Raw genomic sequence first — 16,609 nt, 5'->3', positions numbered from 1 at the left:
TACAGTGCTGTTGTAATATGGCATTTTTTTCTTTTTTTTTTTTTTGCTGTACGCGGGCCTCTCACTGTGGTGGCCTCTCCCGTTGCGGAGCACAGGCTCCGGACGCGCAGGCTCAGCGGCCATGGCTCACGGGCCTAGCTGCTCCGCGGCATGTGGGATCTTCCCAGACTGGGGCACAAACCCGTGTCCCCTGCATCAGCAGGCGGACTCTCAACCACTGTGCCACCAGGGAAGCCCTATTATGGCATTTTTTGAATGCCTTCTTTTCCTTGGGATCCTGATAGGGGTATTCACTTTCATAATTCATATATTCAAGATAATTTTATAATGTGTGCATTAGTATAGGTGTATTTTGAAAAACTTTAAAAATATATCTTAGATATCCATGATGATTTTAAGTATTGCATTTTAGCATAACTATTTTAAAATATTACATATGATTCATTTATTACATGTTGCTATTATTATCAGTTTATTAATAAAACATTTGTTCTTCAGTTCCAGGGTAAATTGTCATTTTCTCTCATATATATTCTGTCATTTTCTCAAGCATCAATTTTATTCCCTAAACACCCATTACACTTTTTATATCATCTTAGGACTTACATAGTTTATTTCTCTCTTTCACTGAATTTTGTAATTCAGTAATAAAAATAATCATTGACTACTGAACTACCAAAAAACTAGTTAATACCTGCTCTTGGAAAAACTTATTTTGCAAAGATGAAAAAACATGCACATGTATTTGCTTCCCTGAAAAAACTGAAAGCCAAACCTTACAGAAAAGATTATGGTGAGGTTTTCAATTTGAGTAGGAAAGTAGACTCTAACCCAAATCATGTAGTTTGCTCCAATACAATTTTACACTCTTTGATTCTTTTCAGCTGATTTTCCAAGACAAGTGTTTGTTTTGGAGACTTAATTTTCAGGTTTGTTAATCTTTTAAGATTTATTTTGAAGCTCCATGCAGTTATGTTCTAAAATACTACCTAGCAATATTTTAATATCTGCACAGTTTTTAAATAATCCATAAATTCAAAACATTTAAGATATATTGAATTTTTCCATTTTGGTTTTTTAAAAAATGCCTCACTCATCACTTAGCTTACAGTAAGCAGATAGCAAATTAATTATTAGACATAAATATACCATCTTCCTTATTATATCTTTCTAAGCCTAAGTTACAAATTAAGAAGTTTGATCTCTACTATAAAAAGCACTAGTGTCTGATATTCTTACTTCTGAAATAAAAGACTTTAAAATATTTTACATTTATATATGTAATTGTAATTAGTATGTCACTAGCCGGATAGTATATTTTTTGTCATTTGCAAGATGATCAATGTGTCATCAATCTCAGTTCCCAGTAAAGAATATATTTAGAAGGCAGCTATGTTCACCACTATACCACCAATGCCAGTGTTAAGTAAAGAATATATTTGAAATTGAGTGATTGACATTTGTCCTCATGATAAAATTGTCATGCTATCATGACTGATAAACTCTTTTCCAAAATATATGGAACTGCCTGAGTTCAAAATAGATACCTCAACCACTTACCTTGATGACACAAAATTGTTTGTTTATTATTAGTGAGGAAGAAACACAAAATATAAAGAGTTTCTTCCCAGGATACCACAATGGTTTAAAACTCCAGTCTAGTATTCTGTCTTTTGTTATGAATTTGACAGAAAAAAAACCATATAAAAGCAAGACTTATACATGCCCCACAATATCTGACATTTGTTTTTAGGAGAAAAGTTGCACACATACAGGCATATATAAATAGTATGTATGTAAAGGTTATCTCTCTATATATAGATAACCTTTTTCTTTTTACACATTTGTCAGATATCTATGGACTTCCTTTCTTTCCTAGAAACTGGTTTTAGCCTTAAACCACAAGAGAAGATAAAGATATAATCATATTCTGAATGTCTAATGAACATGCTATTTCCCTTTTATGTCATGTAAAATATTTTCAAAATATCTCTAATCTTATAAAATGATTTTTTCTCTCAATTCAATGTTTAATTCAACTCTCATATTTTTTCTGTGAAACCAAATTTATGCAAATCAATAATAATTCATTTGGCAAACTATTGAGTATACTTTCTAATGGAATTCCAAATTCTTTGGAGAAAGAAAAGGCTTGTGCACCAATTATGTCCAAGCTTGTGGTCAAATAAATTTCACTTATTTATTTTTTTAATTTTAATTTCTTAAAGAATCTGGGTTACCTCCCATTTACTTAAAATATAATTCTCTATTGGTTTAGAGAAAGACCTTAGAAGAGTGATTGAATATATTTATAATGGCTAAGATATAGATATTACATTTTTCATAAAGAGTAAGCCCCAATTTAAAAGTGATTTTAAACCCAAAATGTGGTAACCCCAATCATGATGTGGTGGAGGTTGCTTGTGAGAGCCAATGGTTAAATTTCAGTAATTTTTGTAATTTGGTTGTTAAACACAGCTATTACTAAAAATTAAATTGTATAAAGCTACAATTAAAACTTATAAACAAAGCTCATAATTATTTAATTTTTACCATTCCTAATTATCTTACTGATTTATCTTTTGCCTATGCTCTTGATCTTATATCTATTGTATGTATAGAGTAGAAATTTTACATCATGATGTATTGCTGCACATCTCTTCCCAAATTCATGTGCAGTGAAAGCTCCCTTGGTAGCTTGGAATCTGGCATGGTTGCAGGGTTTACACCATGCAAATGGATGAACATTACAAATTAGGGCTTGATTTATTGTTCTGCTGATTGCCTAGAGTTAGGAAAATAATGGAGAACATTTTGATGTGGATTAAAGTCTATCATATAGGTAGCCCTTATGTTATAAATAGAACCAAAAAATTGAGGAAATACTGCACCTCACTCTTTTTGTTTTTTTAATTGGGGTATAGCTGTTTTACAATGTTTGTTAGTTTCTACCGTACAGTGAAGTGGAGTTCCCTTTGCTATACAGCAGGCTCTCGTTAATTATCTATTTTATACGTATTAGTGTATATATGTCAATTCCAATCTCCCAGTTCATCCCACCACCACCCCTTTCTCCCCTTGGTGTCCATACGTTTGTTCTCTACATCTGTGTCTCTGTTTCTGCCTTGCAAACTGGTTCGTCTGTATCATTTTTCTAGATTCCACATCTATGCGTTAATACACGATATTTGTTTTTCTCTTTCGCACATCACTCTTAAAACAATCAGATTTAGCAAAGAATTCACTCATGTCATTGACAATTGAAGTTCTGGCATAGATCTTCATTGTTTCATGTTGGCTTACCTATTAATGTACATGAAGATCTCAAACAATATTCATATTGGAACTATGCTTATGAATCACTGACTTGAGTGATTCCTTCCCCTTTCATTAGTAATCAAACATTATTCAGAATCTGATTTTGTGAAATTGTCATAAGTGCCAGAATGATAAAAATTTGTAGTAGATTTTGTGAGAAATAGCCAGTCACACTGAATTTAAAGGAGTATATTTTTTTAAGTGTATGTTGTTTTGTTAAATTGCTGTTTATTACATTATGTAAAGGAATAACCAAAATAGTAAAACTAACCCTCAAGTGGTATTGTGAATTTTACTAGCACATATAGGTACACACACACACACAATGCACACTCCATCCCATACATACTTTCTTTTTGAAGAGCGATTAGTAAACATTTTCCAGCATATGACTGCCCAACATCATAGTTTAGGCATTCACCACCGCTCACTGGAGCTCTGCGATAATCTTTCACATCCTTTACCCACTTTCCACCGTACCACTACTCCCTGCTTTTTGTGAGCTTTACAGTCTAGTAATAAGGACAGACATATTTCTCCTACATAGCCTACGAGGTTCAGTGACTTCATGACTCTTTTCTTCATAATTCCTTTGTTTAAAATGCTTTTTCTTCTTTTTGGACTAGTGAAATTCATCCATCATGGTCTGGCTGAGGTGCTTCACGTACATAGTAAATGTTCCATTATTTATCCCTTGGTTTCATATTATTTTTGCTTTGTTTTAATTTATGTAAATTTGTTTATTCAAATGTTAGGTGGATTGTTACTCCCTTCTGCACATATTTATTCAAGTCTAATATGTGTCAGGCATTGCTTTAGGTGGTAGGGTGGGATCGGGTCATTTTAAAAGGCAGAAATTTCTGACCTCACAGTGTCTATTGATGAGGCATCATCTAGACTAGTGATGAGATGTGTAAAGCCTTTGATCATTGTGAACATTTGTCTTAGTGAGCCTGCTGCTGTAACAAAATACCAGAGACGAAGTGGCTTATACAACAGCAGACATTTATTTGTCACAGTTCTGGCCACCTTCTAGCTGTATCCTCATATGACAGCGAGAGGAAGCTCTGGTGTCTTTTTCTCTTTTTATAAGAGCACTAATCCCAAAATAGGGGCTTCCCTGCTATGATCTTATCTAAACCTAGTTACTTCCCAAACACCACAGGTGCTAATGTACCATCGCGTTGGAAGTTGGCTCTTCAATATATGATTTGGGGGGGACACCAAAATTCAGTCCACAGCAGCATTTAAACTTTAGTCATGATGATGATGATGATTCAAAACTGAATAATTTTTCCCTGAACTTAGCTTCTTTATGATTTTATTCATTTACATGCCTTAAGATGAAGTTTCTTTGTAAATTCTTCATTGTCCTTCCCTTGCTTGGGGCTCCCATATGTTTGTGATTCATTACCTAAGGATAGATTGAATATTAAAAGAGGAAAAATCAAATGTATGTTTTTGTACGTTTTAAGGTTACAGTTCATGGATTTACATGTTTAAGAATTCAGTTTATAGAGCTAATATTGGTATTTTGTTAAAGAATAAACAGTGGTTTGGATGAATTTTGGAAATATAAATAAGCAATTTAGAAACTGTAAATTGAAAATATATATTGCCAATTTAGATTTTTGAAGTCCCAAAGTGAATTTAGTAGTTTGTTCTAAGACATGACAGAGTGCTGATTGCTATCATTTCCTCTGAGTGGTGTTCAAGGCAACTTTAACTGGGAAAAATATTTCCATTTCTATCCAATAGCATGTTTCTGAAAGCTTTTGATCATAAATATATATTCTTAATTCTTTTATATAATATTTAATATGTTTCCATGTACAATAAACCAGACATGATCATTGCTTAAAGATATTTAATAGAAGTGATTTGATTTTCAGTATTTCAAAACAGGCATATCTGATTTTATTGCACTTCACTTTAATTGCATTTTTTTTACAAGTTGAAGTTTTGTGGTAACCCTGCATTGAACAGGGTTCAATTTTTCCAACAGCATTTGCTCCCTTTCTGTCTCTGTGTCACATTTTGGTAATTCTCACAATATTTCAAGCTTTTTCATTATTGTTATATTTGTTATGATGATCTGTGATCAGTAATCTTTGATGTTACTATTATAACTTGCTGAAGGCTCAGATTATGGTTAACAGTTTTTAGCAATAAAGTGTTTTTGTTTAAGGTATATACATTGGTTTTTTGGCACAATGCTATTACAATAGACTACAGTATAATGTAACGTTTATATGCACTGGGAACAAAAAATTTCTGTGACCATTTTATTGCAATATTTGCTTTACTGCAGTGGTTTGGAACTGAACTCTCATTACCTCCAAAATATGCCTATATAGCTACAGCTGCATATCTGTTCATAAGTCATGGGTTCATTATCACATAATATGTATGTGTGTGTACATATATATTTACTTCATTTATTTCACATATACTTATGCAGGAAATTTCATAACATTCTAGATGAAGAAAAATCAAGATCATCGACATTTTGAAAGCCTATTTCAGTGTAGTTCCACATCTCTTGCTTCATCTCAAAACACACTGTATATAAAATTACAATTTGGTGATGAGCTTTATTAAAGAGAACAGATGGTTTCTATGAATAATAAGATCACAATAATTTTTCATGAATGACTCTAGCCAGAGTTCATATGAACTGACATGAATTATGGTACAGCTCAGAAGATTTAATTTGGCATGTGATATAGAGTAGAACAAAACCTAGCTTACAGTTGAAGAAAAAAGTAAATATTTGAATCAATTATTAGGTCTTAAGATTTAAAATTATGGGTTATGGAAAAATAGTAATAGAAATATTTATAGCATCTTTGATTTAAAAAGCTTTGATTTTGAAAAATAACCTAAAATATCAAAATTTAGATATTTATCTTTCTGGGCCATTTATTACAACTATTCACTAATTATATATGTGTGTGTGTGTGCATATATATGCACACATATGCATATATATAAACATATATGTATGCCTATACATATATATTAAATTAGTGCATATATATTTATAGCACATATGCACATATATAGTATACATAAACATGCTATGTAAGGATTTTAAATATTTCAAAATTTAAAATCTAATATGTTCTTAAGAACATTGATGATTTAAAATAAGGTCATTTTTCAGGTTAAGCATTATTGAATAAGTAGAATAAGTAAGAAGACCAGTGTTGTGATAAGATCTATTAAGAAGTTTCAGTACGTAAAACTCCTGCCTATTATAGTAAAGGGGATAAAACAATACCTGTTCCTTAGTCACTTATTAAGTAAATGTATTTTTTGGCTATTTTAGCATCACCATTTTTGTGTTATTGCCACGATCATTATGTGTCATTGCCAAAATCAACTTCTTTCCATGTGATATCCACATTAACCATATTTTGAGATTGCAGAATAAATAAATATAAACTGTTAAATATTATCATTTTACTATTATTGTTCTTCTACTTGAGTTCTCATGATAGAGTAAAAAGGACAGTTTGTCTCAACATTTTGTAAACCTAATTTAGATAAAGGTAAGCAATATATAGAGGTTAAGAACTTGTTGTATAAGAAAAACCTCTTGTTGTTGTTTAATTTCTAATTAGTGTATAAGAACATTTAAAACCTTGACTGATGAGCACTCTTCTAACTTATTTACAAGTATGTTCTTTGTATTCTTGTAATGCATAGGTATTCTTGTAATTTAATGTGATTTATTTTGTCCTAGTGCTTTAAATATTTTTAAAGAAAATGTATTATTTTATGAATCCAAACATGTCACATCAAATGAATTTTTTAAATACCGTATGGTCAGAATACTTTGGAAAATTATACATTTTCAGAATTTGGAAGGATCTTAGAAAATTTCTATAAATTTTCTTTTCAGTGCCCAATGGAGAGGCCTGGAGAGTAGTCGTTAGGGGTGCAGGATCCAGAGTCAGACTTGCTAGATAGGAATCTTGTCTCGACACCTAATAGTCAACTACACCTAATATGTGAACCTAAGTCAAGTAACTTGACTTCTCTAAATGTCAGTTTTCTCAGTAACCACCTTACATAATCCTTAATACAAACAAGGGGAGCCCAGGTTGATAAATCTATGGATCCTGGGTTTGTTCAGTATACGTAATCCTTTAGCCAAGAATGTCTTGCTAAGGACATTTCAGATAAGATCTCTTCCTTTTAGAAACTTTTTATTGGTATATTTACATGGAGATCCATTTGCAGATGAGATTACACCCAGTATAACAATAGTAATAATAAAAGGAACCTAGGTTCATGTTTCACTTGATATTTATCAGTTGTGTGACCTTGGAAGAGAAAGTCCTCTTACCTTTGTTCAGCCCCAGTTTCCTCAACTGTGAAAGGACATAATAGTGACTACTCTGATTATCTCATAACATTTGACATTCATCAAATGATATTTTGTTGATTTTTTAAGATTTTTTTATTAATTAATTTTTATTGTAGTATAGTTGCTTTACAATGTTGTGTTAGCTTCTACTGCACAGCAAAAGGAATCAGCCATACATATATCTCCTGCCTTTTGGATTTCCCTCCCATTTAGGACACCACAGTGCATTAAGTAGAGTTCCCTGCACTATACAGTATGTTCCCATCAGTTGTCTATTTTATACATAGTATAAATAGTGTATGTGTGTCAATCACAATCTCTCAATTCCTCCCACTCCCCCCGACCTTGGTATCCATACATTTGTTCTCTACCTCTGTGTCTCTATTTCTTCTTTGAAAATAAGGTCATCTATACCAGTTTTCTCGATTCCACATATATGCATTAATATATGATAATTGTTTTTCTCTTTCTGACTTACTTAACTCTGTTTGATACTCTCTAAGTCCATCCACGCCTCTACAAATGACCCAATTTCGTTCCTTTTTATGGCTAATATTCCATTGTATATACGTACCACATCTTCTTCATCCATTCCTCTGTTGATGGACATTTTGAAATATAATTGACATGTAACATCATATTAGTTTCAGGTATACAGTGTAATTATTTGATGTTAAAAGTTCTCATCGGGCTTCCCTGGTGGCGCAGTGGTTGAGAGTCCGCCTGCCGATGCAGGGGACACGGGTTCATGCCTCGGTCCGGGAAGATCCCACGTGCCACAGAGCGACTAGGCCTGTGAGCCATGGCCGCTGAGCCTGCGCGTCCGGAGCCTGTGCTCCGCAACGGGAGAGGCCGCAACAGTGAGAGGCCTGCGTACCGAAAAAAAAAAAAAAGTTCTCATCACAAGAAAACAAAATTATAACTTTCTCTGGTGATGCATATTAATTAAACTTATTGTGGTGATCATTTTGCAATATATCACAAACTTTTAAAAATTACTCATTCCCAGTAAATGCAAACTTCAGAAAATAAACACCTTAGATTTGGTCTGTTTAAGACGGTGTCTGTAAATGTGTTTCATTGTTTTTGAGTTTTGTGTTAGGGCTTCTCTTTCTGTGTTAAAATTCAAACATTAGATTGAGGCCTTTTCTTGCAAAACATCTTTAATCTTTTTGAGATTTTGTTCCTATGTTCAATTATAAATAAAGCTGAATTTGAGCTTCCTAATAGAGGCTACACCTACATTTAAAAATAACTAACACTTTAGCTTGCTTTAAAATTCAGCATATTTTCAATTATTTAGCATAATTGTATGTATCTCAATTACCTTTTAAGAATGTTTTGTAGCTAAGAATGTTCCTTATTATAGATAACTGTAATTCAAAACTTGGCCAAAAACTTGTTTATTAAATGTACATAGCTACTTGGGGGAAGGCCCATCTAAAATCATGTCTTAGTCAACTCTATTTTATCATGTATTGTTCCAAGATAAAAAGATGAGGTCAGTGTCTTCCTTCCTCACATTGCCATTTTGGATGATTATTTTGCTACCCAAAAGATTATCTGAATATTTGAGAGATATAGTCTCCAGTTCTGCCATTTTTTAAGAACATCTGATAATTTGAGAGATATATTATCCAGTTCTGCTATTTTGTTAAAGGTTATAACAGATATTTTTCTTCCAGTTGTATTGACATATAACTAACATATAGCACTGTATAAGTTTAAGGTATACAGCATACATTTATCATGAAATGATAATCACAGTAACTTCAGTGAATGTCCATCATCTCATAGAGATACCAAATTAAAGAAATAGAAAAAAAATTTTTCTTGTGATAAGAACTCTTAGGATTTAGTCTCTTAACAACTTTCATATATAGCATACATCAGTGTTAATTATATTTATTATGTTGTACATTATGTCCCTAGTACTTATTTATCTTATAACTGTAAGTTTGTACCTTTTTTGTTTTGCGGTACGCAGGCCTCTCACTGTTGTGGCCTCTCCCGTTGCGGAGCACAGGCTCCGGACGTGCAGGCTCAGCGGCCATGGCTCACGGGCCCAGCCGCTCTACGGCATGTGGGATCTCCCCGGACCGGGGCACGAACCCGTGTCCCCTGCATCGTCAGGCGGACTCTCAACCACTGCACCACCAGGGAAGCCCAGTTTGTACCTTTTGACTGCCTTCATCCAATTCCTCCTCTCCCTCTATTCCACCTCTGATAACAAATCTTACCTCTTTTTTTATGAGTTTGTTTGCTTTTGAAGTATAATTGACCTATAATACTATGTTAGTTCCTGTTACACAACATAGAGATTCAATATTTCTATACATTTCAAAATGATCACCAGGATAGCAATATGTCACCATACAATGATGTTACAAAGTTATTGACTATATTCCCCACATTGTACATATCATACCTGTGACTCATTTATTTTGTAACTGGAAATTGGTACCTCTTAACCTCCCTCACCTACTTCTTTCCTCCTCCAACTCCCTCCCTTCTGGCAACCACCTATTTGTTCTCTGTACCTATAACTCTGTTTCTTAGTCATCATTATTGATTTGGGTTTTTTTGTTTGTTTTTTATATATTCCACATACAGGTGAAATCATACAGTATTTGTCTTTCTCTGTCTGACTTATTTCACTTAGTATAATACCCTCTAGATCTATCCATGTTGTTGCAATTGGCAAGATTTCATTCTTTTTTATGGCCAATATTCCATTGTATATTCCATTCCGGTTCTGCCATTTCTGTCTCTACATTTTGCAATCATTTATGGACTTCACATGAGTCTTGTAATTTATTAACAATTTTGGAACCAGTCTTAGAGTCTTCTTCACCATAATTTCTGCCAAGTTTTGGAATGACTTCAATATTCATATGATGAACCAGGCAGTATTGCGTCTCTCAGTTTCAGGTCTGAAATGATTAGTTTGTGCTGACACAGGTAGCTCAGCTCTTTCAATCAGAATAATTCTAACTTTCTTTATACTTTGAACAACAGTACCACAGTCTGGAATTTAGAATATAGCTATATTCCACAAGAAGCTTTATATGCCAGTGTCTTCTAGCAGAGAGTTCAGAAATAACTCAGTATTCAGAAATAAATATTATGCTTTATTTCCTTTGCTGGTGCCTCATGAGATAGAACCAGAGAAATTGTCAGTTATATAATTCAGGATTTTTTTTTTTTTTTTTTTTTTTTGCGGTACGTGGGCCTCTCACTGTTGCGGCCTCTCCCGTTGCGGAGCACAGGCTCCGGACGCGCAGGCTCAGCAGCCATGGCTCACGGGCCCAGCCGCTCCGCGGCATGTGGGATCTTCCCGGACCGGGACACGAACCCGTGTCCCCTGCATCGGCAGGCGGACTCTCAACCACTGCGCCACCAGGGAAGCCCAGGATTTTTTTTTTTTTTTTTGTCTGAAAAATAGAAGTGGTGTTCAAGGAAGCATTTGCTGGTCAGGCGTGAAATATTCTCTCACAGCCTTCAGAAAAGGAGAGCGGTTTTGGTTAGATCTTTGGTATGTCATACGGATCAGCATCATTCCTGATGACCTGTTCTACTTAAGTATTAAAGAAGTATTTATTGAGCTCTTCTTATTTTCCAGGTCCTGTTTGAGTTGTGAATGAAAAAGACCCTAGCTCTAAAAGAACATACATATAAGTTGGGTTAGGAAAAATATAAACAAACCAATGATAAAAAGTAACATTCACAGAGGGATCACAATATAAAACAGGGATTTTGGAGGACGAGTTAAAGGAGGGACAATTTGGATAGGATGATCGGGGGAAAATAAAGCTGTTAGAAATAAGGACTTTTGAGAAGAGATTAATGATTTAAAAAATCCATACATTTCAGGACTTGGAGAGAAGATTTGAAGTAGAGGGAAATTCAAAACAATACCTTTAGGCAGAAGTAAATTTCAATTATATGAGAAACAGAGATGTAACTAATGTGGCTGGAGTTTAATAAATGATGAAGAGAGTCATGTGAAGGCTGATAGTCCAGACAGAAGATAACTGAGGCCTGGATCAGGGTAGTAGAAGGAAAGTTAGTGAGAAGAGTTCAGAGAAGGGTAGAGAGATTAAGCAGCTTTAGCTGGATGGTGGCACCTCTAGACTTGAGAAAACGAGGAAAAGAGGTTTGAGGTGGTTAATCAAGATGTCTGTTTTGCAGTGTTATAGACTGAACTGTGTCCCTGCCAAATTCATATGTTAAAGTCCTAACACCCAGTACCTTAAACTATGACAGTATTTAAGGAAATGGCCTTGAAAGAGGTAAAGATAAAATAAGGCCCTTGTGGTGGGGCCTTAATCCAATGGTGTCCTTATAGAGAGAGATAGCAGGGATGCATGTACACAGAGAAGAGCCCATGTGAGGACACAGCAAGAGGGTTGCTCACTGCAAGCCAAGCAGAGAGGACTTAGGAGAAACCAACCCTGCCAGCACCTTGATCTTGGACTTAGTTTCTGGAACTGTGAGAAAATAAATTTCTGTTGTTAAGTTACCCAGTCTCTAGCATTTTGTTATGGCAGCCCTGGGAGAATAATACATGCTGTTTGCATTTGAGATGCACAGTAGAAAACCAATGCAGATGCCAAGTAAACTATTGGAGTGAGAAGATGATAGGGTTCAAAATTCAAATTTTAAAGACGTAAGCATTTCAAAAAATAAGCAAAATTATCTAGATACTGTCTATTGATCTCAGTACCATTCCTGTGGATGGAAAGGCAAATTCTATTACTCATATTTCAGCTGAGCTAAGAGGTAATCTATGAAAAGCTTTTTGGTTCTGTTTATTGTTTCTGTAATGCCATTGTAGGGGAAACAACACTATTATAGAGTTCTAGAATTGACAAAAAGAGATATAGTCCAGTTTTAAAATTTGTCTCCAATAATACATAGGTGGAAGCCTGCCAATTACAAAGGATCAGTCTAAGAATGCTAATTTCTTACAAAGGTTAGGTAAAATCAGACACAAAAAAATTAGACATTACTCTTTGTAGAGATTGTTTTCAAGAATGGCTTTCTACTCTAAATCCAGACAGTAGACTTGAAACAACACTAAAAAAGTATATCCTGAAAGAGCTTCTCTGATGCCCCATTTGGTCTTTGAAACATTGATCAAAAGAGACTGAAGGTATGGCTGGCAAAGTTGAATGACGAAGTGGAGGCCTTCAAACCTGCACAACACTAAGAAAATATTATGAAATCTGAGAAGTTTTAAATAAGACGGTGGCCCTCATGCTATGAGATAAAAATGGTTTAACTGAGTAAAGGTGAGGACTATTTATCTGATTGGGAAAATGTTATTATTTCCAAAAAAGATAGTAAGATACTTGTTTAATATCTCTCTTAATTTCTAATGATCATGTAGACCTGAAGAAATAGGCTCCTAATATACTGAGGAGACCATTTTGTGCCTGGTTTCTTTCACCCATTCTCCTGACTATGTTGGAAATTACTGAGTTGAAAATTTTAAGGAAAGCTCATGCCTTATCCTGGTGTTGAATTTAGAAATTACTGTCATTTCTAAGAGAGAAAATAAAAGGTTCTTTAAGGCAATGATTTATGTCTACTTAGCACCTACGCCTCTTACCTTTGTTTCCCCAGGAGAGCATAAACTTTGCTCAGCTTGTGCCTCAGGGAACCCCCAGCTCACCTCAGATGAGGCCTGCTTGGCCCAAGGGGAAGTCAATTCCCCTTATTTGTATTTGGTTTAGAAAATGGACATGTGACCCATATCTTGCCAATAATTCATGAGAAAAGTTTGTTGAGGGTCTTCTGGAAAAAAACTTGCTGCATGAAGAGAAGGTCTCTGTTTTTTGGGGGGGATACATTCAAATCTATATATGATGCCTAGAATGCTTTACACAGACTATAACATAGAGAATGACACTGCAAGGAAATGAAAATAATCTGTGTCTTTGGTGGCATCATGAATCCACTGAATCAAGCAGATTTGAAACTTGCCCTACCTTGGGACTTACTGTTATATAAGAATATACTTATTTCATAAACCATTTTAGGTCAGGATTTCTGTAACTTAATGGTGAAACCATCCTATCTGATACACGAGGAGAGCTAACATTATTGATCGACGATTAAGAGAACTCAAAGGCATGCTGCTTTTCTGGTAGAAATATTAAAAATAAACTTCAATACTTCTATCTTTGCTCATAGGCCTGAAGCCATCTCCTGCATGTGAATGAAACAGAGCTGCAACAAATTTTGATGTATTGACTGAGTCTCTGGATACTACTTAAGACTCTTAAGACATAGGATTGATTTAGGAAGCAAACTCTCTTCCCAAGAGAATAGATAATATTTTTCTAAAAACAAAAAAAGAAACTACTTAGAGGCTCACAGGGAGAGACTTGGAATGAATTTTGTTTATGGGATGGAGCAGAAAACTTGAACTTGAGGATAAACATAGGTAGGAGTGAAAGAAACTTGCATTGGAAGTTCCCACTGGGAGCTGGCATGCATTGATAATCCGTTCTTTAAAAATGTTCAGCGAAGGGCTTCCCTGGTGGCACAGTGATTGAGAGTCCACCTGCCGATGAAGGGGACACGGGTTCATGCCCTGGTCCGGGAAGATCCCATATGCCGCGGAGCGGCTGGGCCCGTGAGCCATGGTCGCTGAGCCTGCGCGTCCGGAGCCTGTGCTCCGCAACGGGAGAGGCCACAACAGTGAGAGGCCCTCATACGGCAAAAAAAAAAAAAAAAATGTTCAGTGAAAAGTTCAGGTTAGTTAGAGATTTCACCTTTGTTTCTCCAGCATTGGAACTTTTTTTCTTAGTTATTTATATTTTGTATGGAGTCTGAATGTGTTATTTTGTGGAGGCTAAAGAGTCAAGATGGCAAGGGGAAAGGGCACCTCCTATACCTTAAACTCTCCCAGAATCCTAGAGGGATAGGATTTTTCCCACAAGGAGAATTAAGGCCAGCTTGCCAGGCTGATTACTGATATCAGAGGAAAGAGACTCAAAATCCTAGAAAAATTTCTGAGAGGGACATACACAAGAAGAGAAAGAAAAGGGCTCAGTAAATTTCTTGTCTTTATAATAATCAGAAAATAATTCCTACGTAGCAGACAGTAGTACTTGCCAGAATATTTAGAAACATGACAGCGCTAATCTCAGTGTTCACTTATGCAATGTTAAGATAAATTTTCCAATTTTATTTTAATTCTAGTTTTGAAACTGGAAAGAAATGAATACAAGAAGTAGTAGTGTGTGATACTGAGTGAAAGTTTTTTTTACTCCTTTTTCCTATTCCTTGATGTTGGTGTTAAACTATGAAACTCAAGAATTCTTTTAAATGGATATAATTCTTCTTAAATGAATTATGTTACCTTAAAGAATAATGCCTGAGTCGGTTTGTTTTGTGAAATTGGAGAATATTGGGTAATAAGACATGTTTCAGGAGAATAATCAAGAACATGAAGGAAATCCTATATCACAGATACCCAAAATACACCCTTACTCTAAAGAGAGAACTGGAATTATTTTGTCCCTGTCAAAAGTGAGAGATAACTCTGGTAGTGGAAAATGTTGAAAAGTGAAATCACATCACCTAACAAACAACAAGCAGATGAAGTTAAATAAAAAAGAAAAGATCTTTAGATAAAGATAGAAATTAGGTCTTAAGGGAGAGAGAAATGATTTGGTGGTTGGATGATATTAAAATCTTAATGTCATTTCGGTAAGCATTCTCATCTTGTACTTTTTTAATTTAATTTTTATTTTATATTGGAGTAAAGTTGATTTACAATGTTGTGTTAGTTTCAGGTGTACAGCAAAGTGATTCAGTTGTACACATACATATATCCATTCTTTTTCAGATTCTTTTCCCATATAGGTTATTATAGAATACTGAGTAGAGTTTCCTGTGCTATAAAGTAGGTCCTTGTTGATTATTTATTTTATATATAATAGTGTGTATAGGTTAATCCCAAACTCCTAATTTATCTTCCCCTCCACCACCACTTTCCCCCTTTGGTAACTGTAAGCTTGTTTTCAAAGTCTGTGAGTCTGTTTCTGTTTTGTATATAAGTTCATCTGTAGCATTTTTTTTAGATGCCACATATAAGTAATATCATATGATATTTGTCTTTCTCTTTCTGACTTACTTCACTGAGTGTGATAATCTCTGGGTCCATCCATGTTGCTGCAAATGGCATTATTTCATTCTTTTTTATGGCTGAGTAATATTCCATTGTATATATGTACCACATCTTCTTTATCCATTCCTCTGTTGATGGAGATTTTGGTTGCTTCCATGTCTTGGCTATTGTAAATGCAATGAACATTGGGGTGCATGTATCTTTTGAAATTATGGTTTTCTCCAGATGTATGCCCAGGAGTGGGATTGCTGGATCATATGGTAGTTGTATTTTTAGTTTGTTTTTTTTTTTTTTTTTTTTTTTTTTTACGGTACGCGGGCCTCTCACTGTTGTGGCCTCTCCCATTGCGGAGCACAGGCTCCGGACGCGCAGGCTCAGCGGCCATGGCTCACGGGCCCAGCCGCTCCGCGGCATGTGGGATCCTCCCGGACCGGTGCACGAACCCGCATCCCCTGCATCGGCAGGCGGACTCCCAACCACTGCACCACCGGGGAAGCCCCTATTTTTAGTTTTTTAAGGAACCTCGATACTGTTCTCCATAGTGGTTGTACCAATTTACATTCGCACTAACAGCATAGGAGGGTTCCCTTTCTCCACACCCTCTCCAGCAACTTATTGTTTGTAGACTTTTTGATGATGACCATTCTGACTGGTGTGAGGTGATATCTTATTGTAGTTTTGATTTGCATTTCTCTAATAATTAGGGATGTTGAGCCTCTTTTCATGTGCTTTTTGGTCATCTGCATGTTTTGTTTGGAGAAATGTCTGTTTAG

The 16,609-nt window shown here is 35.1% G+C and overlaps 1 long non-coding RNA gene across 1 annotated transcript in view; it reads left to right on the top strand.

The window, feature by feature from the left end:
• The window catches only part of LOC125964274 (uncharacterized), a 118,699-nt gene that overhangs the window by 79,557 nt on the left and 22,533 nt on the right, over nt 1-16,609 (top strand). Inside the window, exon 2 of the long non-coding RNA XR_007477151.1 lies at nt 13,892-13,912. This is a non-coding gene — a long non-coding RNA (uncharacterized LOC125964274). The remainder of the gene's footprint in view (nt 1-13,891; nt 13,913-16,609) is intronic.

The sequence above is a fragment of the Orcinus orca genome, chromosome 4 (genome assembly GCF_937001465.1).
Source record: "Orcinus orca chromosome 4, mOrcOrc1.1, whole genome shotgun sequence".
Lineage (NCBI taxonomy): Eukaryota > Metazoa > Chordata > Mammalia > Artiodactyla > Delphinidae > Orcinus > Orcinus orca.
Note: the sequence above shows the minus strand (reverse complement) of the source record. Positions and strands in the feature narration are given on the sequence as shown.